Below are 13,314 nucleotides of genomic sequence, written 5' to 3'. Positions count from 1 at the left end.
GGCTGAGGGGTTTATAATAATGTTTTTGTTTTTATTGATACACTGAAGAGGCCTACGAACTATTTGAGCACTATATAAAACACACTACATATTATCCCAAAAGAAATCCTGAAAAGAACATTAAAGTTATTTTACCAACGTGAATCACATGCATATTTTCCTCGTGAGAAATAACCTAAAAATTACATTTTAAAACTTGGATTACACTTGCTTGGCACATTTCAAAATGGCAGCTTTTCAACAAATAAAGTAAATGTTCTGCCTCGAATGATAAAGGGCCATATGTATCAAGCCTTTTTCAAATCGCAAAGGCCGAAATTTGCAGAATTTCGGCCTATGCGAATCGCAAACGGCCTTTTTGCATGTTTTGGGATGTATGAAATATTCGCAAAATAAGGAATAGCAAAGATTTGCGATTCCTTATTTTGCCATAGCATTTAAGGAATCGCAATTTTGCGATTCCTTAAATGCTATGTATGTAGCATTTTTGGGCTGCGAATTATGGTTAAGAATTCGCAAATTACCACCAACTTGTAGTTGATGGTAACTTGCGAATTCTTCAAAAAATGCACAATTTGGCATTTTTGAAGGTGGCATGTGATGCACACACACATGCCCATAGGGCATGAATGTGCGCCATATGCACACTCATGTACATTTCAGGGGTGCAGCAGGGTGTCTTTGAGACACCCCTGCACCCTTAAAATAATTCTCAAATTGCGATTAGCAAATTGCGAATTCGCAATTTGAGAATTATTTCGCAATCATTCCTATGGGCAATGCATTGGAAATTATTCCTTAATTGCAAATTCGCAAAATGCGAATTCGCAAATAAGGAAGATTAAGGAATCACTAAAAAAAGCGAATTTCTTCATACATACCATTTTGCGACTCCTAAATAATATTCCTTAAAAATCGCTATTTAGGAATCGCAAAAGGGTTTGTTGATACATGTGGCCCATAATGTGTAGGTGCTAAAGGAGAAATAAGGGGTGGCTTGGAATTTTAGCTTTTTATGTCTCCAACACCCCTGATCAGCCCCTTTAGAAATGCTGATCACTCTTTCACACCCTGTCTTCCTAAAAGGTGGTGCCTGGCTGTACGTGAACCTTTACACTTTCAGCCTGTAAACAATGTCAAAGGTTGTGGCCCTGCCCTTGGGCACTTATATACAGGTCGGAGCCTAAGGCCCATAAACCCTTATAACTAGGCCTGGGTGTGATTTACATTATGCCAGAATATTTGGAGTAATTTTGGTAATTCTGTGTTACTCTCTGTTGCGGAATTACCAATACGTATTTGATTAATAACGCGAATAAGCTCACAAACGTAATTAAGAGAGATGTGTCAGGAAAATAAGCACAGAAACAATGAATCTAGTGACCCTGAGTGGCTGCTCATGCTGGTGTTTGTGTTGTTTTGCATTTAGCTGTATTTTCTTTGCTCAAAATGCATCTTCATGTCCATTTTGGATATGAGGGTAATTGTGTGCTAAATAGCTTTAAAATGCAAGGAGTAATTTGGGGGAGGGGGAGGCATGCTACTATTCATCTTCTATTGCATTTAACACTAGTTATTGGCATAAAATGCATCCTTGGGTTCATTGCAGAAGCCAGTGGGAATTTATGCACTAAGGCAGGGGTCTCCAAACCGGTCCAGGAGAGCCGGATCCATAGCAGATTTTTTGGATATCTCCATTGATATACATGTAGTTATTTTGAAAATCTGGCATGGATCCGGCCCTCCAGGACCGGTTTGGAGACCCCTGCACTAAGGAAATAGTTCTCAATGTCGAATTACTCTGCATGCGTAATTATGCAGAATCTCGCCTTTGCAGTAATTCTGTGCAACTAAGCAATGTACACAAGTATCAGCCACCCCTACTGATAACCTGGCGCCTACGCTATATTGGCACGTTAGCTACCGAAGCGCGGTATATGAAACCTCCCATTTCCGCTTTCGAGGCAGAAGTTGCTAATTCTTTCTGGTTTTTCAAACATCATTCCCCAAGGCAGGCCCAAACACTCCTGTGGATTCAGCATGGCGGAAGAATGCGCTGTTGTATCTCACCGTCCCAGAAGATTTTCAATAACTCGCGGCTGTTCCCAAAGGCCAGGATGTTGGAGGAGTGTGAGCCAATCAGCAGCTATTGTTCGTTGCTCATTGTCAGCCCTCTCAGCATTCCCCGCCTACTCCACTTCACCCCGCCCCGCCGCTGCCACAGGCAGCACGGGCGCTGCACTCTGTAGGCTCCTATTAGCACTTCATTTAATAAACAGGAAGTGGAGAGAAAAGCATCACTTGCAGAACTGCAGGCTTTGAATGAGTTAAAAAAAAGAGAAGAAAGCGCCCTTGGCTAATTGCTTGTTAGATTCAAAAGCCTTTATGCCTTGTTCCTTCTGTCTTCTTATGAAGCACTTGGACAAGGCATTGGCATTGTCAGCTGGACAGCTCCAGGGAAGGACAAAGTGTGCTAATTGCAACTACCAGGCCCTGAATGGTGCTTCTAACTTACATCTGCAGGTTCCTTGTGAGAAGTGAATCATAATTTGTACCTTAGGCCTGAAAGCCCTTTTTCATGTAAAGCTGGGGCATTTCTTTCTCACAAATTCCTCATATCTTGTCTACAATTTGGGTTGGAGAAGGTCAGCGCCATTTTGCGAGAACAGTGGCGCGAGCACGCAGTTGCATTAACGCGAATGAAACCCTGCCCGATTGTTCCAAGGCGCCATTGAGAGGAAAGACAGAGGGAATTTCTGAAGTTGACCCAACTTACCAGGAATGCAAACAATTCCGGTGTCGCTTCTATTGCCTATTAGTGCTACCCGTGGAAGCTGAAAATCCTCGGCTAAACAAGGGGATGCAAGGGCTCTTTTGAAAAGGAATGTTGCAGTCAGAGTTTAAAATTGAAATTTGGTGCTTAACAAAAACTACGAATTTCTAGGGATAGGAATTTAAAAGAGGAAGCCTCGCTGTATTGTAGTTATAATATCTGAAATAGCATAGAGGAAAACAAATTAAATGGTTTGGATTTTAATTAATAGAACGCAATTTGATTGCATGTTTCACAAGACCGTACATGTATATGTGATGGTTAAACCATACGTCCTTCTTGCTTCCTCGAGTGAAGTATATTTTTCCAAATCAGTTCCACAATATGAAGCTTGCTGTACGAGAGGGTATTCGCTGGCCATAACTGCACACTCACTTGGCCTGGATGTGCTGAAGCAATGTGAAAAAAGTGAATTGATTTGTTTGTATTTGTTTTCTTAGGGTGTTTTTATTCATTTTTTAAACGGGCAGGGGGTTCAAACTAGACTCTGCTTCGCCTTGTATAGTCTCCTTCTTTTAACGTGTATATTTAATCTGTGTGATTTCGATTTTCCATTGTACCTCACTATTTCACCCTTTCATTTTTGTGCATTTAATACTTTTATTATAAAAAACTTTGCTGTGTTTGGTTAAAGAACACTTTTATTTTATCTTTACACTCTGCACGTTTTTGAAGCTAAAAATCAAATTGCTTTTTATTTAATTTCGACTATATTTCCATCTTTTCTTATTCTTGTGTTATATTTGAAGTACTTATCTGCATATTTTGGGGGATGTTCTCAAGAAGATGTGATAATTATCGCAAAATTAGCTTAACGCAACTTTTTACATCACAGTCTATCGCGGGAAAATAACGCTGGGTTAACGTTGTATTCTCAACACGGCGGTACCATGTGATAGACTCACGAGAACGAGTCAAATGACCGCGTTAAAATTAACACAATACCTAAAAAATGCGAAACACGAACGCGGAAAAAGCGGCGATGTCCCAAACCACAATACAAAAAATCAGCGATAACCAGCGACAGACCTGCAATTCCCACTGGGCATGTGGGAAAATGCACCATAAAAGCAGAGAAAAAAGCTGTGCGATGACAATGTATGAGTACAACCTCACATCTGTGATGGAGTACAAACGTCCACTGTCCTGCATTTTTTAAATTTATTTATTTAATGCGATTTTATTTAGCGCAAACATTACTTGAAGGTGTCAGAGCGCTTTACATAAGAACCAGTTGCGATACATAAGGACTTAGAATTACATGCGTTACATAAAAGATACATACAGAAAAAAAATTGCAAATGTACAAGTTAAAAAGTCACACAAGGAAGAGATATAAACAGAAAAAATTGCAAATGTACAAACAGTAAAGTCACTCAAGGAAGAGATACAAATGGATATACTCTAATAGTCACATATGAATGGTAGAGAGTACAAACGTCTACTGCATATACTCGAGATTAGAGTTATCTCTATATACATATATATACAAATAGTAGATTTTCTCAGGTCAAGACCCAAAAAACGAGGGGGCATATTATCAAGGGGGTTTATCTCCGCTTTTTTGGCTTTAAAAGCCAAGAAAGCTGAGATAAAATTATCTCCCTATTACCTAGCTGTCGCTAACACCAGTTAGAGACAGCTAGTAGGATATAGCGACCATCTTGGGCCCCACTTTGCATGTCAGTGATATTTTTCACTAATGACATGCAAAGTGGGCGTGCCAAGATGTTAGCGACTGGAAACAGTCGCTAACATCGCTATCTCCTATTACCGACTTTTGGAGATATTCGCGCTATGCGCGAATATCTCCAAAAGCTAACACCTGCCCTGAGCAGTTCTTAGCCATGTTATCCAATGGGAGGTGGATAACATGGCTAAGAGCATTAGCTCGGTAATGCATGAATATCGCAGACTTTTCAGCGATATTCATGCATTAGGGCCGATTTTTATTGCATTTGCGATAAACCTTGGTAATACCAAGGTTTATCTGAGATAAAAATCGCCGCAGCTCTGCGGTAAATTATTGTCTCTAACCAAGCAATAGCGATAATTATTGCTATTGCTTGGTAATATGCCCCTAGGAGAGCAGAGTTCCCTTAGATGGGGTGCCTTACTGGTAAGTAGGAAGCAGTAGCATTCATCTCCGCCATATGGCTTCTCTTTGCTTGGTTCTGCCCCCTGCATCATGCCCTGGAATAACACCTTCCACTGTCCCCCGATACCCTCTGCGACACTAACCTTGCACATCAACATGGACTGCCATATATTGTTGTCAAAACAATGACACAGCAATCAGCCAGCGGACTGGACTCTTCCCCTTCGAGTAACTTGTCAATCCCTAAATGACTCTGGCTGGCCAACCACAACGCAACATTGTAAAGTGTTGTCTGCACGGCCCAGTACTAAGACGGCTTCAACTCTCCACTGAACCTGAATAATACATACTAATACACACAGACGTGTCGTGTCCATGATTAATCAAGTATGAAACCATGCACAAATGTAGGGGCAGTGATTCCCCCTTATGTCCATGTTGCTCATGTTATAGGACTTGAGTCACAGGGTGCATCCCTGCATCACGGTGGTACATAATTGACCCCAACAGAAGGCCTGTAGTCAATTGTAGGTCACAAATGACAGTGTATATGTTATGATTTGGGACACATGTGAAACGCTGATGAGTGGGATTCCGTACTATCTTTGACACACATAAATGGCATTTCAAATATGTAACACTCTAAACAGCCTCTCTGTACAGAGGTAACACACACCATCTATTTTCAAATCATGAGATTGTTAGCACTACATGTTACACTTACACTTGTCAGAGTGATGTGCTTGTACAACAGAGTGACATGCACTCAGGGAATGTGTGTTGTAATTAATTTATTTGCACATTCTGTTCCTGTGGTCATTTTGTACTGTCCCATGATTGCTACGGACTGTGACACTGTGACGTGCTCATGTGTAGAAATTGTCAAAGATGGTGTTCCTACAGGCTATTCCTGCTGCAACTGCAGTGGGGTGTGGTCCACCTGCCTCATCTCCCTCATTATCGCCCGGTGCATCTGGCACTTGTATCCATGGGGCATTGGTGCGTACACATATGTTGTGCAACACACAAAATGCAATGATCATCTTGCACACAATGTCTGGGCTGTACAGTAGCCTTCCACCTGTGATGTCCCGGCACATGAAACGTGACTTCAACATGCAAATGTGTGTTCCACGATGCTCCTGGTGCATTTGTGGGCTGCATTCTACTGCCTCTGGGCCTGTGTGTTCGGGGCTCGGAGGGGTGTCATCATCCAAGGGCAGAGTACATATCCTTGATCACCTATGACAGTGCAGAGAGACATGAGTCAATAGTTGGTTCTGCATGATGTGTTGGCAGGCTCACTGATCCATTGGTGTGTGATATGTGTTACTTAGTGATTCCTGTTTGACATGTACTGCTTGTTAATGTAAATCCGTATTTGTAAAGCGCAAACTACGCACCCTTATGGGTCTCAAGGCGCTGGGGGCCGTTGTGGAAATTAAGTGAGCTATTGCCCAGAGTCACATGGTGCTGAGCTGAGCTACCGCCAGAGCAGGGGATCGAACCGGGAACCCTGTGCTCCGAAGTCAGCTGCCCTGGCCGCTGCACCACACCTCTCCACTGGTGCACTTCTCAATACACCCCCAGCGGTAGAACAAAAGTTTCAGCCCAGGAGGTATAGCAAATCAGTGGCATTAATGTGTATTATGCAGCCTCACTGCTGCTCCTCCCTCCCCGAGCCTATTTACTAGTGTGCGCAGCGCGGTTGCATCTTTGCACTCCTACAGCACACCATTGTGATGCCTGTCTGCACATGTCCGCAAGCCTGACAACGACACTGTGATGTTGTGCGTTGAAGGTGGGCAGCCCCATGTGTGTAGGCCTATGGTAAGGATAGGGCGGACACAGATGTAGAGTTCATGGCTGGCTGTACTCGTGATGCGGTTGAGGGTAGACCTTTGGCCTATGCTGCGGTAATAGCAACACACACAACAGTTGGCATGTATGATCCCGGACCACGAGCGGGCTTGCGCTCCTTTATTTACTCCTTCGGCCGAGCCTGCACTCCGGGGGTATGCTACATTTCAACATTGTCCATTGCGGGATGGATGGCGCCGACACTGCAACAGAGACAAACGCATTAGTTACTTCCTTGGCCAAAACTTAACCACACCCCTACGCTGGACTGTCGTATGCCAGTCCACTCCGCTTAAGCTTACAGGGGGGTACAACACAGCTACATGTCCCAGGTCTACCCCACTGCCTAAGGTGACATGGTTGCGTCCGCACAATGTTATGTGGTCGGGCCCGAAGCCGTCATGCATACATAATGACCACACGGATACACTTAGATAGTTTGTGGAACTGGATTTCGGACATGTGCGCCCGGGCCCTTTTGTTGCCAGGGTCACATGTCCAGTGACACCTGTGCTGGATGAGTGTGGGGTGAATATAAGCCAGCCCTCAAGGAGTGGTTGGTGCTGGCAACAACTACAAAAGTGATCAGACAATCAGAAGTTCAAATTTAAAACTGCAAGGGTCCATGACCTGAGCTGCACAGTTAGTGGCCCCGGACCCACTGCGGCTGGCACAGGCACACCGCCACGGGACCCGTGGCTTGCGGTGCACTGAGGTAGGGCCACGAGAGCTGAGCGGGTCCTCATCGATGTCCAAGGTGGATGTCGCCGAGTGTTTCGGGGGACAGTGAAAGGTGTTCTTCTAGGGCATGATGCAGAAGACAGAACCAAGCAGAAACAGGCAATACAGAGTAGATGAATGCTACAGACTCATTCTTAACACCAAGTCAGTATCAGCAACATGATGATGAAGACAACCCCCAGGGATATACTCAGACGCCACCAAAGTTCAACCAGTGAGCGTCCATGAATTTCAGGGCACAGAGTTAGGGGCACCAGGGCTGAAAGGGGATGCAGTCTGCGATGAGGCCTGTACAATGATATAAGCTCTGCCATAAATAAATCAAGACTCAGTTCCAAATGTTTGACCTACTCGACCACAGTGTAGGCCGTAAACAGCGGTCAGCAGGGACCCACAGCCAAGTGTCGTTGACCAGCATTGCACGGAGTAAGTGGCCCCAGAGCAGTTGTTGGTAGTGTTTGACCACCTCCGTAACAATGATCCTTTTTCCCTCCTGACTGAGCTGCGTCTTCCTCTTACTCCTCTCCTTACGTACAATGATATGAACTCTGCCATTGAGAAATCAAGACTCAGCTGTAAATGTGTGACCTACTAGACCGCAGTGTAGGTCGGAGGCAGCGGTGGAGAACGTCAATGAGAAAGAGGAGCTGGGGGCCTGTGTTGCGGAGGCCGTGATGGTCTGAGGAAGCTGCCAAGGTCGCGGGCATCGGGCTTGGAGCTTACACGAGCACATGGTGGGCCCTTTTTGACACACACCGGTGTCAGCAGGTGAGCAGTGAGGCCTGGGTGCGCAGGAGCGGCCAAGACGGGTCTGGGGACCAGCGGCATGGGGTGCAGCAGGTGCACATGATCGCAGGCACCACCACTCAAGGTGTCGGCCTTGTGGCGGGGTGAGAGGCGCCGCCCTGGCAGACACGTTGGCCATTACCGAAGAGAACCATGCCCAGAGCAACGGGCTTTTTATTCACACCCCTACGCTGCCTCGTGTACGCCGGGCCAGCCCACGCTTACAGGGGGGACATAACAAGTTACATTTCCCCGATCTTCCCCACTGGCTGAGGTAACATGGTTGCATCCACTGTCCACTACACTTCAGACACCAGCGTTGTATGTCGAAATGGACATGTCTGTGGTCTGCATACTGCAGTGTGTCCAGCACGTCCACACCACACTTGGCATTGTGTACATTCTTATTCATGGGTCATTTGCCTCCTTCACACATGCCTGGTTCCCACCTCTCGCCACATTCTGCTATTGTGTGGCTGAGGTGCCATGCATTGATGGCTTGTGTACATGGCTAGCCCAGGTTACCACAGTAAGCTGTGCTGTCATGTCTGGTAGGTGGGCATGTTGTTTGGTATGTTGTATGTGAGTTTGTAATGTGTGCATTCCCCGAGTTGTGAGTTGCATGATTGTGGAGTTGAGGTGTGTGGTGAGTTCATTTGGTACTTACCAACGAGCAGTGCATTTCCATAGGTGCCATCCTGGAAGCGCTGGTTGACGATGCACTGTTGGAACTTGTAAGAATCATGCGCAATGTGTGGGTAGTTGGCGACGAAGTTGGTGAAGAGTCCCCGGTGGTCCACTATTGCCTGTACATTGATGGAATGCGTGTGCTTTCTGTTGCGATAATTGTGTGCACTGTCAGCAGGGGGCACAAGTAGGACATGTGTGCAGTCAATTGCCCCCAACACGTGCAGGAAGCCAGCTATGGTGTAGAAGCCTTGCTTGGTTTCCGGCTGTTCCTGTTTAGTGTGGGGGAAGTGAAGGTGTTGGAGTATCAAGCTGATGATGGTACCCAAGACAGTTGTGATGAACTTTGATAGGGCTGGCTATGAGACTCCTCCGACTCTGGCTGTTGCTGGTTGGAAGGTACCAGAGGCCAACAGGTACAGCACAGCCAGCAGCTTTGTCTGCGGAGGGATGTTGGTTGTCCGCTGTGTTGGCACCATCAGACTGTGAGCAATGATGGTCAGGATGCGGAGGATGGTTGTCCTTTTGAGCCTGTAGTGGGCAATGGCATCCTCTGGTGTTAAGTCTGTGAGGCTGGTGCATTTTTTTTTTTTTTTCTGTGCTGCCTCAGTGGTAGTCCGGGAGGTATCAGGGGGGGTTGTCGTCCGACTTTACAGCAGGTGTTAAATCCCTGCTGCTAACACACCTTATTGTACAATTTGTGATCTTAGCGCCGATCTGGCTGGTCGTTGAGAATGTTGCAAAGTGGTGTTGTCACAGCTTTTTGCACGGGAGTGCCTACTCTACATATCATAAGCGTTAGTTGCTGGTGTCGTCTGTGGCGATGTTTTTTGTGGCTACTATCGCTGGAAAACTAGTGATCTCGGCTGTTAGCACCTGCTTGTGAATAGGGCGATAACTTTATCGCCACTTTGGCTGCGATAAAGTGCTGCTTACTCTGTGATAAGTCCTTGAGAATATGTCCCTTTTTGTATTCAGCATCAATAGCTCATTTAATTCAGCAGCCTTATGTTAGGAAAGACCACAGCATGGCAAGCAACTAAGATCTTGGATGGTGAGTGGAGTAGTTTTGGTGTGGCACGTGAACTCCACACAAAATAGCTAGCGTGCTTCCTCATGTCTTATGGAGTTTTTTGGATTGTTGCGTGTAATAAGACTGTCGAGGAGTAACATAATACTTTCTTAGGAATGGTGGCCCCCAAAGAACCCTTCATGGAAATGTTTCCCCCTTCCTGGAATGATAGACCCTTTTGTGCTGATCTTTAATGTTTATATTAAAAGATGTTTACATTCAAGGTGCTTTCCCAGCTCCAGTGGACGCATCTGTCTCAATGATGAAACAGATTGTTCCTCTGGTGGAGCAGCTTCATCCTATGACTTTAGTCAATGCTGATCACTCAGCCATTTCCGTCAATATCCTGCTCTGCCCACCCCTTTACCCCAGTTTGTGAGTCTGCATTCAACTGAGTAAAGCATGCAAGTCGTGGGGATGTTCATTGGTCTGAGCGTTTCTAGTTGAAGATAACCTTTGAAGATCTTTCCTTTTGAAGCCACCTTTAACCTATGAGGCAAACAGCACTTTCGAAAATGACTTTGGTCCGGTGCCTTTTATATTAGTTTAAAAGTATTCTAGAGGTATTGCCCTGAAGGATTTTTAAAGCATCTCAAAACCTTGGTACTGGTGTGGGGAAGTGTGACTTATGGATGTCCCACAACTTACCTGCCAAAGACTACCATGTATAGGATTAGAGTTCTAATGTTTGATGATGCTCTTTTTCCCATAAGATGCACATACACACAATAAATAGTCATTACAGCCATTAATAAAATATTAGAGCCCAGTTTTAGTGGACAATATAAGTAAAAGCATAATTAAAGATATACAAAATTATAGGAATAAATATAAAGACACAACATGTAAATAATATGAAAACTGATAATAGAATAGATAGCAATCATAAATGGAGTCCCTCCTTCCCTAATCCTAGATTATGTCTACATTAGTACCAAAGGTTTGCCGTAATTAGCAGCTTCCCTGATGGCTCACGAAGGTTTGGTCTCTGTTGGGTCGTTGTTCCTGAAACAAGATAGTAAACGCGTAATGGAACCTTGGTACAGACTGTTTGTTGTAAATGCTCTTTCAGGAATGTCTAAAGCTCCTCTCTTCTCCAGAGCCTTGTGAACAAGCTTTATGTTATATTTTTAACCATATGTTGGGAATAATGAACTTTGTGATCTGTGAAGTTAGCTGAGAGCAAAAGAAGAGCATGAATTCTGTTGCGTTTTCACCCAAAGCCACTATGCTTTCCTTTAAATTAATATATATATGTAATGTGTAAAAATACACTGAGAATAATAAGACACGATTATACTATAAAGGCACGTAAATTAAATTGCACATAGCAGTTACACATTGAAGCCCTAGGCAACAATGACCCTAACACGCAAATCTACATTATGAGGAGCCATCCAGATGTGGGCAAAAACTCAAAGGTTCATCACCAGGCGCTGAATGTTCTTGGCCCTTGTTAGCTAATCAGGAGATCAGCCAGTGATGGAGCAAGGATTCACACGTAAAGCGACTTGCTTGAATTCAGTCCTCTCGGCATAATGTTAATGCACTAACCAACATGTTTGTCTTATTATTATTGCATTTCACAACATGTTAGGTATCTAGAAGAAGCTTGCTTATGTGTTTCTACTAACAATAATTAGTTTGCACTAAAATGGCTGCTGCTACGCGGGATTTCCTACTGCGCATGCGTCTGTCATACTCATGTGACATGACGTCTTTCTCGGCTTGGAGGGACACTTTCGCTTCTGCGCTCTAGAACTAAGATGGCTGCTCTGTGTTACAGCATGCATGAAGCTTGCACTGCTGCTTTTGCTAAGCTGTTCGTTTTGCCTAATCATTAACAATAGTTAAATTAAAATAATGGGAAAAGAGTAGAGATAAGTGGTATACAGTACTGTCGCAGGGTTTCCGTTCTCTCACAGAACTGTGCACAGAGACCTAGAACCTGGGTGAGTCAGGGTGACCCACAACTCACCTAAGTTCTAGGTCTCTGTGCACAGTTCTGTGAGAGAACGGAAACCCTGCGACATGGCGCCCAACATGGGGCGCCATGTCGCAGGGTTTCCGTTCTCTCACAGAACTGTGCACAGAGACCTAGAACCTGGGTGAGTCAGGGTGACCCACAACTCACCTAAGTTTCAGAAATCCCCTTACCAGGCTAGCTACAGTATCTCATCGGCAGTGAAGACTTCCCGATGTCTTAGACAATCCAGAACATGAACTTAGAATACCTCAGGTATCGTGGAACACATGAACACTCTTTCGTTATATTATCATTCCAAACCGAAACTGGGAGGCAATGAGAACACGTGCAAGTTTGAAATGTTTATTTTTTCAATGCAACATTCTCAAACGCAGTATCTTGTATAATATCAACATACATATTATAAAAATCAGAGTCAGCAGCATAGTCACTAATCCATAGTAAGCAAACTGTGATAACATATTATGATGCAAAATCTATAGAATTCTGTATCACCTATATTTCGCGCACCCTAATTAGCATATTATATTATATCTAAGAAGGTCTCATTTGGGCTTTAGCTGGGCGAACCCATACCTCAAATTCTCAGTAGTAGGAGATCACATCAACAGCTACCAGCTCTCAGCATGTCCAGCATCAAGTGTGTTTTCCAATTCCCTGTAACTGTATCTTGAACTCACGTAAAGCCCAAAGTTGGTACAAACATTATTTGTGTTATGACTAACGTAGTGCGAGGATCAGGCCTACAATAACCTTGTGTTAGAGTGTGCAGCTCTCAGTGTGCAGACAGTTGTACCAAGTGTTCCAGGCACGACTGATACCAGTACAATAATATATTATTCTGAAGTAAATCACATCTTTCGTCTAGGTTAAAAGCTGTAATAACAATTAGGTGTCGTGTGCAAACCGAAGCAGAAAGAAAAGATGGCGTTTAAACTTTTAACAAGCACATGCTAACTTAACACAACCTATGGAAACGTAATAACCATATGACAGTACATTCATTTATTCTGTATTCTAAAACGGTTTCTTTTCTATTTTTTAAGTAACGATAATCTTGGGCCTGGGAGGTGTTACTACTCCATCTTGAAAACCCACACTGCGCATGTCAAACTTCAGAAGGAGCTGAAGTCATTTGACATTGAAACCATGCCAAGCTTACAGCACACTAGAAGATAGCGCCTGGGAATCTAACCTGCTGACCCCAAGCTGAAGAAAATATTGTTAACATTGTATTTCTATAAAGAACA

Source organism: Lissotriton vulgaris, chromosome 3_2, assembly GCF_964263255.1.
Source record: "Lissotriton vulgaris chromosome 3_2, aLisVul1.2, whole genome shotgun sequence".
NCBI classification, from domain to species: Eukaryota; Metazoa; Chordata; class Amphibia; order Caudata; family Salamandridae; genus Lissotriton; species Lissotriton vulgaris.
The sequence above is the reverse complement of the archived record's forward strand: the minus strand, read 5'-3'. Positions refer to the sequence as shown.